The following is a 7,287-nucleotide window of genomic DNA, read 5'->3' as shown; positions in this document are numbered from 1 at the left end:
TATAGTAATCATATTGAAGATCCAGAAAAAAACCAATGTGAAATTCTCTTCTAAACTGAATATGATTTTTAAAAATTTTTTAATGTTTATCTATTTTTGATAGAGAGAGAGTGACAGAGAGCGAGTGAGGGAAGGGGCAGAGAGAGATAGAGACACAGAATCTGAAGCAGGCTCCAGGCTCTGAGCTGTCAGCACAGAGTCCGATGCAGGGCTCGAATCCATGAACCGTGAGATCATGACCTGAGCCGAAGTCAGATGCTTAACCGACAGAGCCACCCAGGCGCCCCTAAATTGAATATGATTTTTAATGAAAGTGATCAGGAATTGAGAGACTTAAGCTATAAGATACATGCCTTTGATATGGTTTTTAATAATCACTCGGGTTCCAGTGGAGATTTGCCAGCCACAAGGAATGCAGCATGTAAAGAAAATCTTCACCTGACTGATGTGTTGGTCGCTCGTGTTATTACTTGTCTCTACAGTGAAGCTGTGTTGATTTTGCTTAGGACAGGGCACAGTTACAGATGGCACACCAGCGTGTCATCGTCATGAAATTGCCTTAGTGGATGATGCTAGTGAGTTTGATGATTTGGAAGGAGATCTAGATAAATATCTCCAAAAACACCTTGTTGGTAAAATTAAAGTAGTAAGAAGTACAAAGGGTGAGGGAATGTTTTGAGGAAGAACAATGGGAGCAGCCTGTGTTACAGAAGCTCTGGTGAGGCTGGACAGCCGCTGTGAAGTGAATGTGATGTGGCTGCAGGCTTGGCTGGCTGTCATCAGGAGGATGGGCCGACCATGGCTTGCCCACCAACTGATATGATCGGTGCAGATGTGCTTGTCTATAGCTTGTTGTCCTCTGTGGTACAGGGAGGAGTCAGCTGGGAGCTATGCTTCAAATGAGATCTCGTGCCCCTTTCCGAGCTATGAGGACCAGATGGAGGCAATGCACCAGTAAAGTCACCCGCAATGGCTGGAGGATTGTGTGTCATGAACAGAAACTATTTCAATGATTTGGACGATATGACAGTGGCATGTGTATCTGGGAAGGAAAAGATTTAGAAATATCACTTAGGATCTGAATGTGTAGTGGTAAGCTCTTCACCATCCCATGCTCTAGAGTAGGACATATTTTCTGAAAAAAGGCAGCCATGTGGATCTCATAAAGGTCAGGACACCATGACACATAACTCTTTGAGGCTAGTACATGTTTGGTTGAATGAATATAAGGAACATTATTTTTCCTCAAGACCTGATCTGAGAACCAAAAGCTATGGAAATTTTGGTGAGTATATTGAAATGAAGAAGAAATTAGGTTGTAAATCATGAAACATTATCCAAATAACATTTACCCAGAAATGCAGATATCTGCACAAGGACAATGTAGAAGTACGCACAATGAGTCTAAGAAAAATTGGTTAGGAAATTGTCACATCACCCAGAGGAAAACCACAGAAGACTTGAGGAGGGTCTGAACTAAGGCAGGACTTGATTGATTACCTTACATGCTACACATTGGAATTTTTTGTTTGGAAATTCTGATATAACTGCATTAAAAACAAACAAAGGATTCTAGTTCCATCCATTGCTTCATATCCATTAGTGTTTTATTTGTCATGCACAAGAAAGTGTAGGAAAGCATAGGTCTTCGAAGATAAATAAGATTAAGCCTATGTCCCCAAAGAACATACAGTATACTGCAGGAGATGAATAGATGCTAATGCTGCTATTCCTTTATTCGTTGGAAGTCAAGGTGAAGAAGGAGAGAATCTCAAGGACGACTCCCAAAGGATGGGAGGAAATGTGGGCTTCACCAATGAGTGCAGGATGAGGTGTAAGATCACACCTGGAGAGGAAGACAATAAACTAAAAGTATGAAAGACAAAATACAAATTCTGTTATGTATTAAAAACATGTTTTGTGAAGAAATGAATATACACGGAAGACTATTAGATCAACAGGTTTACGGCTATGGAAGCTATCAAAGCTGAAGATAAAGACTCCCATGTCATCTCAATCTAATGGGAAAAACATCTCACCACAGGATAGAATGAAATGAAAAGACATACTTTGAGTTGGCAATGTAATGAGGGATTGATATAGATTGTATTGTGTATAAGTTTGCAGAAATTACTTCACTTCTGGTTCCCAATTTGCTCTTCAGTAAAATTAGAAAAACAAAGCTAAGAATTTTCCCAAAACTGATATGTGTTCTAAACGAATTCCATCTTTTTCTTGGTGCCCGTCTGTCTCCATGAAACTTTGAGAATATTCTTGTAACAAACAATAATAGAATCCGCAAGGCTAACATAATTGTGGTTGTTTTTATGCCAACTTGCTATGGAATTGCTTACAGATAGATCATGTTATACTGGAAAAAGATCATCACTAAGCAATCTCAAAAGGTGTTTCCCCTCTCAGCTGGAAAAGCCATCTTATTTCCATTTTCCCTACAACTGGGTGACATTTGTGCTGTTGGAAATCCAAGGGACACCCCCATGAAAGTCCCCATCGGTCATGGCACTGAATCTACTCTGTGTTCCCATGACAATGTCTACCAAGTTTGGTTTTCTTAATAAGAGCTGCAGTCAGTTTCTAACATGTGGAACAGCATTAAGTTTTGATAATGTAATACTCTGCCTTACACGGAATAGGTGCTGATAATTTTTTTAATTCAAATTCATTTGTTTATGCTAAAATTTAAGGTTTATTTTAGCAGTGCTCAGCATGTGACACTGTGTTAAAGAGTGCCAAAGATCCTCCAGGTGTTGCTCACATAATTTCTGATTTGAACAACAAACACTCTATGATTGAATAAGAACTTTGGTAAACATGAATAAGAAAAATGACAGGTTTTTAGCATCTTTTGATCAAACTAAAAAAAAAAGTAGATTGGGTCACTGACTATACATGTGTATTATATTAACATGACTCTCATCTTCTAATTATATAATACCTTAGTATTTTAAGTCCTGGTTCCCAATTCAGAATAATGCATTTTTAGAGCATGGCAGTAGTTTATAACAAAAAGATGGGCCGAATCAAATTTGAGAATAAGGAAAGTGAAGTTGAATATAGGTGAAATTTTTTGAATGATATGGATGAACATCTCTGAATGAAATATTCAAGACTATGTAGAAAACTGCCTCTCCAGGGAAACAAGAAAATTCAATTTCATTGGAAAATTAAAATGAGAATCAAACGTCCCTAAAAGACACACATGTATGTACACACTCATATAGACACTTCTATTTGTGTTTAGCAAAAACAAGTAGAGCTAAAACAAGTAGATCTTTTGCATCTGTATATGTTTTTCTCCCTTTGTTTCCATAAATGCCTGTAATCATTGTCCTAGTCATTATATCTGAACATTATATATTTTTTCTTTTAAGCTCATCTACCTGATTTCCTTATCTCCTCCAAACCTAAAGTAAGTGTAGATGTTGTTTGTTTTCTAATAATTTATCATGTTGAGGAGCTGTACAAGTATAAATAACAGATTTAAAACCACAATTGACAGAGAGGGCACTCTACAATGACAGGATCTCGAGTTCAGAATTTTAAATAGTTCTAGAAAACTTGTTTCCTTTCTTTGTTTCCAATTAAATAGGATTATTTAAACAGATCTCCTCATCTTTGTTTTCAGTATTAGCACTGATTAAATTATATGGTGAGATAGCACATACTGGTTTTCTGTTATTCTAGTACATTCTTATAGGATCTCCATGTTAGATACATGAGAGGAGTTGATGTATTGAGGATGAAATAATTTGTACAACAATGGGGTCAAGATTGAAAATTTTGACTCTAAAACCCGATTCTCAACCACTACTCCCAAAACTTGCAGTTAATTCTTAAATGCTTCAAATACTAAACGTATACTTTAGATAAATAATGCGTAGTTTTCTCCAAAATGGTACTATACTTTCATAGAGATGCCCATAGGTATCAGAAAATTATGGTGGGTGTCAGTTAGCCTCAGGGTAATATTTTATGACAAGAAAAATAGAAAAGAAAAACAAATTACATTTGACATACCCAATACTTAGTACCAGTGAAGAACAATCTTTTACCACTCATGAAGACTCTCTTTGACCAGACTTTAGTCAGGCACCTCTGAGCTTTCTTCTTGATGAAGCCTCAAACTTGGCCCCATCCTTGTAAGGCCTGCATAGCCTGGTTCCAGCAAGAATTCTGCTAAGTCAGTTTAGAGACAAGTCCCCACTCTTGATACCTGATTGTCCTCAATATCTGATCAAAATTCCTCATGTCCCACCCCCAACCCCAAGTGATATCTGCTCACTCTGGTCTGCCCTCAGCAAGAATCCTGTCAGGTCAGATTAGCAAGAATGCCCCTGCCCTTGGATGTCTTTTTCTCAGTAATCTTTCATCCACCAACCACCATCCCCCACACCCAGGCACTTACCCTGCTCCTGGACTGTAAATCCTCGCTTGTCCTTATATTCAGAATCGAGTCAAGTTCTATAGTAATGTCTCTTTCCTCTTGTTATAATAGTTCCTGAATACAGTCTGTTTTTACTGCTTTAACTACTTTCAGGCTCTGTTTTTTTCTTTAACACTGTACACATGCTGAGCAGAGAAGCATGAGAAGAGGAATGCATTTTGAAGATAATGACAATTTTCAAAAACCCACGGTTTCTTCTGCCTATGTTTAAAGGACTCTTTGCAAGAAAGTTTTTCGAATATGATCATTTGGTTCAAATACTAGCATAAAAGTTGTGTTTATTTGCTTTGGCAATATTCCTAAACTCAAGGGAGGAATGTGATAGTTAACTTCTTCAAAATATCAACTTTGCCAGGCAGTGATGGACTGCATCTTTTAATCTACAAGGGGCCCTCTCCTACTGAAATATGACAGAATCAACCTGAAGCATGCTTTGGAGGTACTGCTTCTCACCAGCACTCTAGTACTTTGATTAGGATTTACTGTGGCTAAAATAATACCCTCATCGTCTTGTTTACTAGCTTTTCTGAGAAGGAAGCAACTTTGGAGAAGAAAAAAACCCGTTTGATCTGCAATCCCTTCTCCACAAGGGAAACCACTGTTATCAGTGATAATGTTCTTATGGAGTGAGATCACATTGTTCGAAACTGCATTTCAAGGAACAGTCATATAAGATTCTGAAACATTATCAAGTGAGCACTTTGAATACTGGAATAACAAAAGCAGAGTTTATCTTTCATTTGATAACAATTCTTTTGTGCTTCCTCTTGTGTACTAAGGAAATCATTGACTTCAACTGCAGTAAAACGATGTCAACCAAACCCCACTTAGCAGCCCGTCTTGGGTGGACATATTTCCACCAACAAAGTCGGCCCTTTTAAAAAGCTAAATGTATAACTTGTAACTCTGTAGTTTTTAAAGTCTTGTAATGTAGGATTCAACTCTAATTTCTGCAGGCCAAGGAAAGCCCCTTCCCCTCACTCCTACTACAATGCTCCTAAAATAAGTCCCATCGGGTTTTTCTCAATGACACGATTATGAAATGTATTCCACTGCCCCAGGTCCCACAACAGAAGCTTTCCCATTATTTTCTACAAGATCCAATAGAGCATTCTTGATTTCAATCAGGTCAGACACCCTGTCACAGTCCAGTCTTGACACATCAATGACAAGGCGTATCAGAGCAGTCAAAAGTTTACAACATGTAATAAAAACTGAACTAAAGTCAAGCATGCTCTCCTCTTGTAGGCCCAGGGAGACTCCAGGCAACTAGTGATTTGTAGGCTCCATTACATCCCAAATGTTCGATGTATCTAGCCCTTGGCAGGGTGTCAAGGACAAGAAATAATCAGTCTTTAGAGATCACTTTTGAAACGCTATGCCCTCTGCTTCCTTCAGGTGAATCATTCCTTCCGTGTTGTCAGGATCCACTGATGAAAGCTGACGACTTTCAATAGCCTGTGACAAGTGAGGTTTCCCCTTCTCCATATGTGGAGGAAATGGTACTGTGCAATCAGCTTTCACCGGGCGTGCTGTGAGTGATGAGCCACCCCACAACATCATCCTCATGAGCTCCTTTTCCAGAGTCGAAAGTAAAAAGCAGGACCCACATGATCTTGTACACAAGAGCAGAATGATCACCAGAGAAGCAGACAGGAGGGCATTTTAAAATTCCTTTACAGACATTTCATGTCTAGAAACCAAATTTTTGTCCTCATGTTAAATCTTTAGATTTAAAAGAAAGGACTTGCATCAGGTGTCTGAAAATGACATGGAAGTCAATGATGCAAATTGGTGGCAGTGCCCACAGAGCAACAACTATTGAATAGGTCTTCCGGTCTGAATATGCAGTCCAGCTAATACATGATAATACATCTGGGAAGAGAGGGGTTATTGATTGTCAAATAGCAACTTTTTTCCCCTCGTGAATGGCTTACATTGTTTTCACTCACTAGAATTCCAACTGTTTCAACCATAAACGGCAACAGTGTAAGTTTCTCCTACCAATGCCCTGTAGCCATCACATTTAGTGTGAAAGTACTAATTTTTAAAAACTGATGATCTATTTTCTAATTAATCCGTCTTCTAGTTTCAGCTTGTCTGTTTACATGAAGTCCAGCTTCAGTTCATTTGCTGCAATTTGACATTAGAGACTATATAAAGCGATTAAGGAAAAAGAGAAATGTAAATAACACCCCATATTTTCTTTCTGGAGTAAATGTACAGAATGGTGAGCTGATAGAGGAGAAGAAAACAAGTATTCAAATATATCAGTTACAGAATTTGGCAGATGGTTCCTGGTTTTACTTTAATGCAATTGTGTTAATGTAAGAATAAGACACACTCAATGTATTTCCCAAGTATTCCAAATTTTTAGAAATTGCAGAGATGAGAACATATTGATTATGATACTTAATGAGTTCAATAATTTAGTCTTGAGTATATTCCCAATAATCATGAAAAACATACATGTATATAGTAGGCTTGTATAATCATACATAAAATTTTAATTAAAAATATAATTTACATTCTTACTAAAAAAACCTTAGTAAATAATTATGAAACATTGTAAATTGTAGCATAGTACTCTATTCTTCATGACAATTTAAAAAAAAAAATTTTTTAATGTTTATTTATTTTTGAGACAGAGAGAGACAGAGCATGAATGGGGGAGGGTCAGAGAGAGAGGGAGACACAGAATGTGAAACAGGCTCCAGGCTCTGAGCAGTCAGCACAGAGCCCGAGGCGGGGCTCGAACTCATGGACGGTGAGATGGTGACCTGAGCCGAAGTCGGACGCTTAACTGACTGAGCCACCCAGGC

The 7,287-nt window shown here is 38.1% G+C and overlaps 1 pseudogene; it reads left to right on the top strand.

Annotated features, from left to right (window-relative positions):
* Positions 1-294: 294 nt before the first annotated feature.
* Positions 295-1,475, top strand: LOC125163542 (polypeptide N-acetylgalactosaminyltransferase 11-like; annotated as a pseudogene).
* Positions 1,476-7,287: the final 5,812 nt, after the last annotated feature.

This window comes from Prionailurus viverrinus, chromosome A1 (assembly GCF_022837055.1).
Source record: "Prionailurus viverrinus isolate Anna chromosome A1, UM_Priviv_1.0, whole genome shotgun sequence".
Classification (NCBI taxonomy): domain Eukaryota; kingdom Metazoa; phylum Chordata; class Mammalia; order Carnivora; family Felidae; genus Prionailurus; species Prionailurus viverrinus.
Note: the sequence above shows the minus strand (reverse complement) of the source record. Positions and strands in the feature narration are given on the sequence as shown.